The 13,600-nt window shown below is 37.6% G+C and overlaps 1 non-coding gene across 1 annotated transcript; it reads right to left on the bottom strand.

Annotated features, from left to right (window-relative positions):
• Nucleotides 1-12,329: 12,329 nt before the first annotated feature.
• On the bottom strand, nucleotides 12,330-12,465 carry LOC130038370 (U11 spliceosomal RNA). Its single transcript, XR_008794670.1, has one exon. It is a non-coding gene; the product is annotated as a U11 spliceosomal RNA (small nuclear RNA).
• Between the last annotated feature and the right edge of the window lie 1,135 nt (nucleotides 12,466-13,600).

Raw genomic sequence — 13,600 nt, 5'->3', positions numbered from 1 at the left:
TAGCCCTGTACTACTGTACTATCACTTGGACATTTATCTAATTTATTAAGTCACGAAACCAACTAAGTGGTCCATACTTTGTTCCATAAAGGTAAAGGTAAAGGTAAAGGCCCTCCCGTTGATCGTTGATTTGCTCGAGCGGGCCCAGTAACGTCTCCATTGGAGACTTTGTTGTTACTGTGTCTGGCATATTGAATACTCTCGGTAGCTTGCCGGGCTCTCTGAGAGGGGCGGAGGAATCGAACTTGGGTCGGCCATGTTGGCCGCTTGTAAGGCGAACGCCCTACCCGCTGTGCTATCGCTCCAGCCCTAACAGTCAGCTGGGGGAACCATAAATTTATATTTGAAAATTTACAAATGTCTTATATAGATGCCTCTGTTTATTTTTTAATTCCTAGTGTCAGAAAAAGGAAAAAAGAGGCAACTTGCCATAAATTTGATGATGCAAGCACAGTGATAGAACACAAGTAGTTCTTTTTGTTCAATATGCATCGATGAGGTTAAAAACACCTCCCCAACCTACAAATGTGTTTTTCTTCATAATACATTACCCAGTTGTTGACAAAAAGTCACAATATATATACAAACGCACAAAAGACTCCTGTACTTTTCAATTTCAACACTCACATTAAAGATGTGATCGAGCCTATAAAAATGCTATTTAAAAGGTTGCCAGCATTCTATAGTAGTATAAAACATCATCCAAGAAGAACGACTAAAGATTAGAAAGAGAAATATTAAAACCAATAACTAGTAGAAATAAAATGAAATGAAATAAAGTAAGACCTGCATAAACCAAGACAAGGAAATCCATTTTTCAGTAAGTAGATATCCCTGAATTGGCTTTAAAATAATATATTTCTTCTATAGGTGCGGGTGTGGTACCTAGCCATTTGTTACAAGGGGATTGAACTCAGAGCTTTACACATAGTAAGCATTTACTCTACCACTTGAACTATCTCCTAGCAGCCACCCCCTCAAATTCAGTTTTTCTCCCTACAACTTCAATTTTAAAGGGTGGCATTGTAAGACTGTCCTCCCGTTGTTCATCTATTTGCTTGAACAAGCACCAGTAATGTCTCACAACAAATTGTGAGACATGTTACTGTTTTGGACATATTGAATACATCACGGGGAGCTTGCCAGGCTTAGCTGTGCAGGTGAGATACTATCCGTAGCTTGATGGACTCTTCGAGAGGGGCAGAGGCATAGAACCCAGGTTGGCCGTGTGCAAGGCAAACGCCCTACCCTCTGTGCTATTGCTCCAGCCCACTTTAAAGGGTAAACATTGCAAAAGTTAAAAAAACGCATAAAAATCTTATTTCATTTCAAACTATTTTAGCAAAGTTTTTTTATTTTTCTGTTTTTGTTTGTTTGTTTGTTTTAACAAAAAGCCTCGTGATTTTCTGTCTTCTGTTGAAGCACTATGCCATCAATACCATCTCATCAGTTCTTGTTAATCTGCTGGATTCTCTTAGACCCTATATCTTCAGAATGAAAAGGGACCATCCGAAGATCCAGAGGGCTCTAATTTCTGATAGTTGCTCTTTGTGATTTTGTAATGCCAAAGGGGGTGAGAGAAGATGGGAAGTAAACAGACCCAGAATTTTCAGGAAGACAGTCTAAACAAGGCTCTAAGAAAAGTCACTGAAAATGTCAGTCCAGTCAACAGAGAAAGGTTCAGGGAGCAGCAAAGGCATGGCATATACTTTTTCATCTATTCAATCTGACCCTGGGCCCACTGCCATAATCTTTTTTAAGGTTAGTGGTGAGAAGGCTGCTGCCCGAATGTTTGCAGAGGTCTCTTAACATCCACTGCTGAACAACCTTAAACCTTAGGTACTATTTAGGAGGAAAGAGACAGCACAAAACACAGACAGAAAATTAGCCACAGAATACTCTGGATCTAAATAAATTATACTAGCCTTCATGAAATAAAGTAATGACTGGGGATGGATATATGCAGGAAATCATAGTTGGTAAGTGCGCCTGCGTGTATGTACTTGTGTGTGCGCCTGCGTGCACTTGTACACATGTGTCTGTGGGTGTGTTTGTGTGTACTCCACTTTTGAGTCTTTGCCCAAATATTTTTAAAGGTTCAGCACAGAGAAGGAAAAGGAAAAAAAAACTATTTAGTTAAGCAATTTAAAAATTCTTTGGAAAAAAAAAAGAAAAGACTAACAGAATTGCAACTATAGCAGGTCTGTAAGGGTAACTTAGTAAAATACTCAGCGGATGGCTGCAAACCTCTAATGGAAAGTTGTATAAGTGGCTGAGGCCAAAGTAGGCATTAATTACAATGAAAAATCAGTTTAGAGTAGGCCACAACTAAATTGGAAGCTGGTCCTCTAGGTAAAACAAAGAAAGTGAACAGCAGCCTCAGATTTGATTACATGGCAATACAAGAAAAATGTGCTGTATGTTGTCTATTATTAAAGCTGCTTTGGGGCTTTGTGTTGGGTGCCTCAGGGATTTTAATAAAAAATTAGTTATAGGTCTGCTGCCCTGGCTCACTGTGGCTTTTTGGAGTATTTGTGGGTTCAGTGTTGGTCCTGCAGTGCAAATTAAGTCATTTCAGACAAGCATTCTGGAAAAGTGTTATGTGATAGCAAAGTTCAAATACTTCACTTTGGCTCAAAAAGGACAAAGTGCCTCACTGGAGGTTGATTCAAAGTTTGAAAGGCATAATAAAAATTCATCATAATAAGGAGGTGAAAGTGAATTAGCTAGAGAAGGAGGAGGATGAGGAGGAAGAGGAGGAAAGGAAGAAGAAGAGGAGGAGAAGACATTGGCTTTATTTTGTGCCATATACAAGTCCTGGTACATAAATTATAGAAATGCATAAAATACTGTCAACAAGTGAATTAATGGCAGAAAAGGCAAGTGGTAACATGGGATTTTTTGCCTTTTTTTTCATTTTGTCTTACAAATGTTAACTCTATAACTCTTGTTATATTGATATTAATAATATTGTCTTTATTACTAATATCACCACTGGGTCCATGACTCAACCTTATATATCTTAGCCATGAAACATTAACAAAAGTTCACTCTGATTAAGCAATCAGATCTATAAATTTCAGTCTTTCAAAAATAAAAATGTCTGGAGAAAATTATTTTCGAAAGAGTTATGTGAAGAGGATATTTTCCTATTTTCTCCACGTCTATCTAATTTACAGAACTTAGAACCCTGAAAAATGTTGATGAATTCAATAAACTGTGGGTGCCTGGGTAGTGTACATATTTCCAGGTTGGATGCTTACCTAATTATCTTAAGTAAGCTCAACAAGAAGATCAAATGAAGTGATTTGATGTATGTAGGTAATAAATATATGGAAGCATGTTATGCTATGTGTTTATTGACGTGGTAGTAGAGGCAGAAGAGGTAGTAGATTTGACTAAAAATAAACTTTTGTCCAACTAATTAAAAAATTCCTATCTATTTTTTAAAGTTGAATACATAGTGGTTGAAATGAAAGTAATGCAAGTAGTGGGGTTGCCTTGTACACAGTCTACTGAGGTTTGATTCCCAGCATCCCATGTGGTCCCCTGAGCACTACCAGGAGTGACACCTGAGTATAGAGCTTGGTGTGGCCCAGAAACAAGAAAAAAAAAGTTGAATAAATAAGAGAAATCCCACTTCTTTGTCCAATATCTCACCACTGTATGACTGTATCACTGTCATCCTGTTGTTCATTGATTTCCTCGAGCAGGCACCAGTAACATCTCCTTCCTCCGAGCCCTGAGATTTTAGAAAGTGCCACATTTGAGGCATCATTGTTACTGGGTTTTGGCATATCAAATACTCCACGGGGAGTTTGCCAGATTCTGCTGTGTGGGCAGGATACTCTCGGTAGCCTGCCGGGTTCTCCAAGAGTAGGAACTAGATAATAAGATGTTGCGCAGTCACATTTGTCAGGGGCAGTTGGTGGGTGTAACAACTATCTACTGGAAGATGGGGGATCTGGGTGGAGGAGGCCCAGTCCTGATTCTAGCAGGCTTTGAAATCTCAGCTCCGGGTCCCACATGCCTGGGTTCGTCTGCTAGTTCCTTCATGCATGAGGCTCATCTGAACGTGTGGAGAGTGGTCTTAAGCATGGCTGTGGCTCGTTTTGGAGGTCTTTGGCCGCTGGGACTCTGTTCAGGGTGGAGAGAAACTCAACCTGCCCCCCTCCAAGGGGCCCCAGTGAGGACAGCCAGGCGCAGGGGCAGGAGACTCTACTATACTCTTCGGGGAGCTGGGTTTTATAGTCTCTGGGTCTTGGGCGTTGATGGGATAACATGGCGCCAGGGGCAGTTGGTGAGTGTAACGCCTACCTACTGGAATATCTCATAGCTACTAGTTTTAGGACTCATCTAATCTGTTGTCAGAGAATGTGCTGCATAACTTAGCTGATTTCAAGATGTCCTAGAGAATTTCTATCAGCACCAAATTTTTCAGCCTCTATCTGATGACAAATATCTGACAAGATGAGATAGAGAAATATTCTATTAGTTTAAAGTTTGATTAGCACTGTCTGTAGCACTGTCCTCCCATCGTTCATTGGTTTGCTCGAGAGGGCAAGCCCTGCTTGGGTAGCTTGCTGAGCTCTCCGAGAGTGGTGGAGGAATCAAACCTGGGCCAACCAGGTTGGCTGCGTGCAAGGCAAACGCCGTACCTGCTATAAAGTTTGATAGGTTATTATAAATTTCCTGTAAAATATTTTTATCTGATTTTTTTGGTAGGAGTACTGCTGTTTATTAAGCCATTGATTAGCTGATTGAATTGGGCATAAACTCCACCTTAATTTTTTTTTATTTTTATATTTATTTATTGAATCACTGTGGGAAAAGTTACCAAGCCTTCAGGTTTAAGTCTTGGTCATACAATGATCAAACACCTTTCCCTTCACCAGTACTCATTTTTCACCACCAAGAACCCCAGTATACCCGCCTCCAACCCCTCCAAATGCCTGTGAGGCAGGTGATTTCTACTTAACTCCTCTACATTGATTATATTCATTATTTTGAAAAAAGATGCACCATTATTGTTTAGAATTTCCCCCCAGACAATCAGAATTGCTGAAAAGGCATTGTAAAATATTTTGTTTTCTATAGCTGGTTATAAGAATCATATAATGTCACGAGACCACGATTTTGGGTTTCTGCAAAGAGCCAGATCATTACGAGATTGGTTTCTGTGTCTCTGGTGTTATGGCCGTGCCGGAGAGCCTCTCCTGGGGCATAACTCATGACCTCGGTGGGGCGTGAAGGATGTGCCTTCCCCCATGAGACTAAAGTTGCCCCATCACCGTCGGCTCGTACCTGGCTTTCCTATAAGTTCTGAGGCAGCGGGCACCTTGCTGCCAGTAGAGAAAAAGGCGGAAGGGAGCAACACCCTTTCCCTCCTGGGGAGGCATGGCGCCGTAGTTTAACGCATGGTCCATTCACTTTTCTGCCACAATCTGCTGGGTTCTGGATTAAGTCCTTTTGCCTCTGGAGCCATGGCCATGCCAGAGAGCCACTTGTGGGGGCAACTCGTGACCTCGGTAGGGCGTGAAGGATGAGCCGGTACCGCCCTCTTTCCCATGAGACTGCAGTTGCCCCTTCACTGCCGGCTCATATCTGGCTTTCCAATAAACTCTGAGCCGGTGGCCACCTTGTATGCAGTCTAGATGCATTTCTGCCAAAAGCCGCTGGGTTTCAAGATTTGTTTCTGAGTCTCTGGTATCATGGCTATTAATCAGCTTGATCAGGAGCCAGAGAGGCTGTTTGTAGGCGCCAACTCGGGGTCTCGTTGGGATGGGGAGAAAGAGTCGGCTCCACCGCCATGTGGTGAGGCCCTGTGTGACTGATCACTGCAGGCCCAAACTTGACTGTCCAGTGGCCTCTGGAGGATGGCGGTCACCAGGCCGCCAGGGGGAACAGGTCAAGGCACAAAACCTATTCCCACTTGGAGTGGCCCAGCGCCAGTAACCTACTGCAGGAACAGGACGCATTTCTGCCTAAAGCCTTTGGGTTCTGAGATTCGTTTCTGAGACTCTGGGATCATGGCCTTTAAGCAGTTCGATGAGGAACCAGAGAGGCCATGCCTCTAAATATATAGCTGAGCCTGAGGTGGTTTGTGGGTGTGTCTCCCACATACCTAACTTTTGGCCGTTTACTTTCTTGGTAAACTTTGCCCCAAGTTTTTGGGGTCTGGTCAAAGGCACAGCAGCAATTTTGGGGTATCTGAAAGTCTGACATTGCCATCAGACTGCTGATGCACTCACCTCACAGGTACAGATTTACCTGCTGGTGCCACCATACCCTCCCTGTAAAATATTTTTCTATAAAATATTCAACTAACTTTGGAGCAAATGAAGAAACAGAAAGTACAAGAGGGAAATGGGCCCAAGGACATAAGGACTTGACCTGAGATGACTTAGAATAAACTTTATCAAGCCAGTATTTCTCTGAAGGTTACTTCTCATCATCTCAATCTTGGCGTAAGCATGCAATAGTCATATCCTACTAATAACAAAGAAGAAAAGTGAAAAAGAGTCTCTTTGAATGGGAAAACATCATTATATCAGACTACATGGTTAGATAGATTTAAAAAGCAACCATGTGCCTTTATTCAGTCCTAGGAAAATATCTACTGGACACTTAACAGGATGTCAGATGTGATCAAGCTGCTATATATAAGAAGTGAGAACAGGCAATCCCATTTGTCCTCATTCAAATTTTTTAATGGCAACATATCATGGAAACAGTTTCTCCTACTGTTAAAGAAGTAGAATCAAAAAGCTAAACAGAGAACAAGAGAAAATAAGTGTGCTCAACACTGATAAGATTGTAAGAAGGTTACAGTTTAGTTCAAGTAAGTAACAAAGACCTCATAATGCTGACATTAGTTTCAAGTTATCAGCTGGAAGATGCTAATAAATAGCTTCAGTTCTTCTAACACACTGGAATATTCATTTTATTATTGTATTTTTAAAACCCTAATAATAACAATTAATGTTTTGCACAGTTGTAAAAATACTAATTTCAAAGTAAACTATTAAGCATTATCTTGTACTGATAGCATATTCAATTGTCTTAAATATTTTTCAAGTAGGGTACTTATTGTTCCAGTAGTTACATAATGATTTGATAAGGTATTTCAAGTGTATATCTTGTTCAATAAATAGCATGCTACTGAGTTATGAAATCCATATATATGCTATATATATGGAATCTCAGAATGGAAAGCTCACATATTGAGATTTGAAGTAATGATAGACTACTTCTGTTTATACATATATATCTTTTAAAAACTATTTTTAAAACATATTTTAGAGTGGAGATTTTTCCCATAATTCCTCATAAGCAGAAGACCTTAAAAAAAGTAAATCATTCCTATATGAATATTCTTTTCCTGTTCTTATGATTTTTTTACACCTAAGCCATCTGCACAAACCTTCATGCAGTGGTTTGACAAAGTTCACAGTGTTTGGTACTTAAATAACACATACACATAAATTTATATATGTTATACAATCATTTTATGTAAATGTAAAATTTCTTAATTAAATTTACTGACAAATTATATTTCATGATGAATTTGGAGAGATATATACTTTTTATCTAAGTGAAATTATAGGCATTTTTAATAGAACTTATGCAAAGAGGTTTGTTAAACTGTAAAATTTGAGTGTTTAATATGGGAGTATCACAAAGAAATTCTTTGAATAGTTCACCAAACCCAAAAGGGAAGACCATGTCTATCTTAGTTCTTATTCACAACTGAATTCCCATTATTAATGACAGTCTCTAGCATTGTCAATAAATAAAGGTTTGCAGACTGGCAGATGGCAATGTCAGAAATGTCCTGATAATATTCACTGAACATGAAATGATGACTGTTCTTTACTTTTGGAAACCTCAGGGTGTATATACAAGCAATAATTTTATGTCAGGTTTCCTCTTTGAGACAGTTTTTGTAGTTAACAAAGGTGGTATGTTTGTTTTTGTGTGTGTATGTTGTATGTATGACAGAGAGAGAGAGAGAGAGAGAGAGAGAGAGAGAGAGAGAGAGAGAACATGTGCACAAATATGGAAACATTACTTTCCAATAGAAGTAATGTTAGAGCAAGCTACAAAGTGAGTCCAGTAAAAATTTAGGACAGTAATCAAAGCAGTTTCAGAAAATGGATTAAGGAGGTTCCTTAATGCAGAGGAATGAGGAGGAGAAAGAGCACATTTGTAGTTATGAATGGACTTATCTTCAACAGGAAATTTTGAGATAAAATCATTTTAGTGTGAGTTTTAACATGAGGGAGATATATGGTCATCTATACTAAAGATAAGAGAGAAAGAGAGAGACTGACTACTTGTAATTGTCCAAAATATAGAATGAATTTTCCAATAATTATTCTTGGAAAGAGTTGTTATATATTTTCCAAGCCAATAAAACAGAGATACAAATAAGCTTAGAACTAAATGGAAAAGTTTAGAGTACAGCAGTGAAATTATAGGCATTTTTAATAGAACTCACCCAAAGAGGCTTGTTAAACTGTAAAAATTGTAAATAAAAGTAAAGTGACACTACAGTTGAAAATCTACTATCGGGGACCTTTGAAAACATCATGTCACTTGTTAAAATTTTCTAACAAATTCTATGAAATAAGTAAGGGTTTCAAAGGAAGACAATAAAAGCTTAAAGGCCTAAGTTCAAGTGGTCAAGGTCACACTAATAGCAATTGATGGAGCTAGAATTCTAACTAAACAGAAGTCTAGATTTTATAATCTTTCACTCTATTAGACCATCAACCATGACCCAGCTTTAAGAAAACAGAGGATAGGTTATACACTCAGTAAAGTCTAGTTAAGAACAAAATTGGTAATTTTAGTAAATTAAAAATATAAGAAAGAAAGAAATATGGGATGAATTGCCATTAAAAGAAGTATTTTCAACTGTATTTACATGTTCAGTAGAGACTTAAAAATCAGCTTTTAATGATTCAATAAAATGACAAGATTTCTTTCAATATCAGAAAGGAGAGAAAATTATCTGAGTTGACCTGGACTTGAGAGGACAAAGATGATAAGGAGCTGCAGAATAAGAAGGCAGAATATAGCTGAAGTGATTAACTATTGTGCCCAGTTTAGATAGCCAAAGTCATTGTAGAATGGTGGTTATCAGTGTATGTATGTGGTAAAGAGATAGTATAGAAGTTAAAGCATATGTTTTACAAGTAGTTAACCTCACTTTGGTCTTTGATACCACATGGTACCCCAACCATTTCAGATATAGTACTGGAGGCTCTTGAGAACTTCCAGGATGGCCCAGGATTACACAGGGCCTTGTGATGTTAGGGTCCTTGACCCTAACATCAAATCTCCAATATGGTTGGCAGAGAATCACTGGGAGGCGACCTTGAGCTTCCTGAGCATTACTTGGGTGGCATTATTCACTCACAAAAGGCTGAGTAGAAAAATAAAAATATTTTAATAGATGTGAGCTGACATGAAAACACTAGAAGTATGTGTTATGTACCATAACCAGAAAACGAAAGCTGAGAATTACAGGCTAAAAGTGTTGAATCATCATTATTTTCCAAGCCATTCCAATGAACTGGAGGTAGATATAATGGGGAAAAGGAAAGGAAAGTAAAAATAACAGTAACATGATAGCACATTACCAAAATACAGTTTATGTAGACCTAGGATGATGCAGGAGATTAGCCATACAGAAATACTTTGTATAAAAGACAATCTTAAAGGAAATTGGAGGAATTACTTGAAGTTCTGTAACTAGCCTTGAGGAAGATGGGCAGATGATGAATGACTGGATATGGGTAAATGGAGAGTGGATTGTGACAGGATGGTATACATAGATTCCTATGCTCTACAATAGGGGATCTAGTCAACAAAACCAATATATATTAACTTAAAATACAAAAATGAATGAACCAGTCTGCCATAATGTTATTCATGAACATATGCCATCTTTAGGCCAGAAGATAATGGATTCAGAACAGTCAAAATTGAAAAGTAAGCTATATGAACACAACAGAACAGTAGGTTTTATTTACATTATGGATTATTTGATCTATCTATAATTTTTGTTTTTTCCTTAATATTCCACATCTTCCAAATGGTCTATAGTAAACGTAACAATGTAGTATCTTGAAAAGTTCATGTCTCAAGGGAAATATAATTTAAACAGGTATAAAAATACTACAAACTATATGCATTATGTGGGCCTTATTTGAAGGTCTAAAAGGTTTAATATTTTAAATATAATATATAACATATATTTTATATATACATCATAGCTAATTTATTTGTAAGCCACACAGACAGGAATGCACACATATATTGGTCTGGATATACACATACATATGTATACAAATTAATTCCATTTCTATTCATGCTTTCACATGTTTATATCTCTAAGTGCAGTTTGGTTTTAAACATGGATATAGAATACACAAATGGGCATATGTTATTACTGTTATTTCCTGGGCAAAGAGTAAATAGTAAACAATTTTAGCCATTGCTCTAACAAATGCAACAAAGTTTTACCCTGAAAAAAGTATGGCTAAATACAAGGTTTTGTTGGTCACATTCAAAGTAAGACAGTTTTTGTTAAAGACTAAACAGATTTATATTGCCTGATGGTGTTAACAAGAAACCAAAACTAGATAGATATTCTAAATGTAGCTGTTCAGTATGCCTGTTTTTTGATCTATACACTAGTCGGGGGCACTCAATTTTTCCCTCTCTCTGTTTAAAGGATCTTGTTTGGATCACAGGACCTATTCACTGTCTTCAGATATGCTTATCTATGTAATGGTGCTCAAGGACATAAGCACATACAGACTTAAGACACAGAGTAAAGTCTCTTCTTATGGAAACAATTATGTGACCAATTCTATAGAAGAGGAAAGGAAATTCCTCTGTTTGTAGGGGAGTGCCTGGAAACATAACCAGGCAAGATTATTATTTAATCCAGCTCATGATGCTCAGACCCACAATGGGAAACCTGATTAGTTTTGTTTTCAGATAATTAAAGAAAAAAGTACTGTTTCTTCAATAAAAATTCTTTTGCATGTGCTAGTATCAATATGCACTTTGATCATACATTGTTTGCTCAGTCAATAATTTACATCACACATATAGTTTTAAATCAAAGTAAATGACTTTGAAGAGTAAACTATGCAAGAGTTGAAAATCTGGACAGGGAATTAAACACAAATTCAAACTTTAAAAGACGAGAATCAACATTTAGACATACATCACAACAAACCACCAGTACTATGCATTTACTATTCCATACAGCTATTCTAAATATCAATGTAAGAGGAAAAGTATGAACAAAGACCTTTACCCTCTTGGAGCTTACAGGGCAAAATGCTAACAGCAAAAGAGATTAATTTCATAAATAAAACATGTATTTCACAGTATGTCCAACAGATTTTGTTAAAAAATAAAACAGAGCTGGGGTGGGAGCAGTATTAGAGAAGGCAAGGTTCTTTCCTTGCACATGACTGGCCCAGGTTTAATCCCCAGCACCTCATTTTATTCCTGAGGCCCACCAGTAGTGATTCCTAAGAACAGAGTCAGGAATTAGGCCTGTGCACTACTGAGTGTGGCCCCCAAACAAACAAACAAACAAACAAAAAACAAAAAACAACCAAATAAACAACAACTACAAAGATCTTAGGGAACCCAGAAAGTATTGGCAGTTGCAGAGTTACAGATGGTGTTTTGGACCAGTTTTTTAAAGAAATCCCATTCTGGGACCAGGGCAAAAGTACAGTGGTTAGGGTGCTTGTCTTGCACATGGCTGACCCAGGATCAATCTCGGGCATCCCATATGGTTCCCCTAAGCACTGCCAGGAGTAGCTACTGAATGCAGACCCAGGAGTAACCCTGAGTACCTCTGGGTGTAATCTGAATACAAATGAATAAAAAAATTACATCTTGAATTATAAGTTGGATGTGTAGTATTTTGGTGGGCCTGAGATGGGAGCACTTTTGCTTTGTGTTTATGAAAAAAATTAAATGGCACTGTGGTTGGAGCAGAATGATCAAGGGAAGGAAAAGTTAGCTATAATGTCAGAGCTTTGTGGGTATTTGTAACATATATGCAAAGTGGCAGGCTAGTATAGAAGGACTAGTCTAATTAGTAAGTTAGAGAAAATGAAAGTAGATAGGAGATCTGTTAAGTTGGCAATAGATTAATAGTGTCAAGCAGTAAGGTTGCTCAGACCAAAGTATCAGTAGAGGTTACTAAACCATAATGTCAGTAGTAAAGTCATATTCTAAATATATTTTGAAGGTAGAACAAGAGTATTTTCAGATGAGCATTTTTTCTTTTGGGTGGGAGGATCTCCAGGACCACCAGCTGCCCTACTGCCAATAAATCATGCTTCTGAAATCTCTTGATGTTGATTCTACACATAGAGCAAGTGAGCTGCCCTATGTGTGCCACTCAAGTCAGAAACCCTTTTTCATACAGACTTTTAATGTGGTAAGAACAATACAGGAGACAAAATAATTCACAGTTATGATCTAGAGACTGGAAAGTTGCTATTGTCATCCACTGAGACTAGGAAAACTGAACAGAGCAATTGGGAATGATATGGAGGCAAATCAGGAATCCCATTACAGATATGTTAGCTTTGAATTGCATTTTCTTTGAAAATGTGATGTCTTGTGGGCAGCTAGAGATAAGAATATAAGATTCCAGGAAAAAAGAAGAAAGGTTCAGGCCAGAAGGTAAAAATAAGGAATAGCATAGTTTTTAAAATTACATTTTTTTGAGATGCATGCTGAAAGTAGACTATAGATCGAACATGAATGTCTCTCAATTCCTCTTTTGCAAACCACAGCACCCAAAAGGAGAGAGAGAACAAAAGGGAGTGCCCTGCCACAGAGGCAGGGTGGGATTGGGGGATGGAGGGTGAGAGGGATACTAGGATTAGTGGTGGTGGAGAATGGGCACTGGTGAAGGGATGGGTACGTGATCATTGTATAACTGAAACCCAAGCACAAAAATTTGTAAGTCTACAACTGTACCTCATGGTGTTTCACTAATAAAAATTTTTTAAAAAGTAACAAAATTATATATATACCACAATAAATGATTTAGAAAAAGGAAAAAATCAACTATATTGATTATTTTTGTTTTACTAAGCTACTAATTTTGGGAAATTGATTATCTCTAATTAGTATGTTCATATTTTAACTACTTCATGTTAAAATACTTTGAGACAGAATCACACAAAGGGAAAGAAGAAAAGCTGGCAAGAAGAGAAACTGAAAAATCACTAGGAAATATAGAACTTTAGTGTGACTTGTACATAATTTCCTTAGATTCACCTACTTCAGAGATAGCTGACTTCCGCACACTTTTAATTCAAATCCTGAAAAAACTTTAATTCTATTTTCCCACAGATACAAATCTTTCAATGTTTCCAAATCATTTCTAGTAAATTTTCCCTTAGAAACTCTTAATATTTTAATTTGAAGTTTATAAACTCCCAACCTCTCAATTAAATATTTAAATGCATAGAGAAATGTACTTTTGTGAAGCAGTAAGAATTTTTGTAACAGAATAGTCACCTTTAACTTTTCTGCTAGTAAA

The sequence above is a fragment of the Sorex fumeus genome, unplaced genomic scaffold, assembly GCF_029834395.1.
Source record: "Sorex fumeus unplaced genomic scaffold, SorFum_2.1 ptg000006l, whole genome shotgun sequence".
NCBI lineage: Eukaryota > Metazoa > Chordata > Mammalia > Eulipotyphla > Soricidae > Sorex > Sorex fumeus.
The sequence above is the reverse complement of the archived record's forward strand: the minus strand, read 5'-3'. Positions and strand labels throughout refer to the sequence as shown.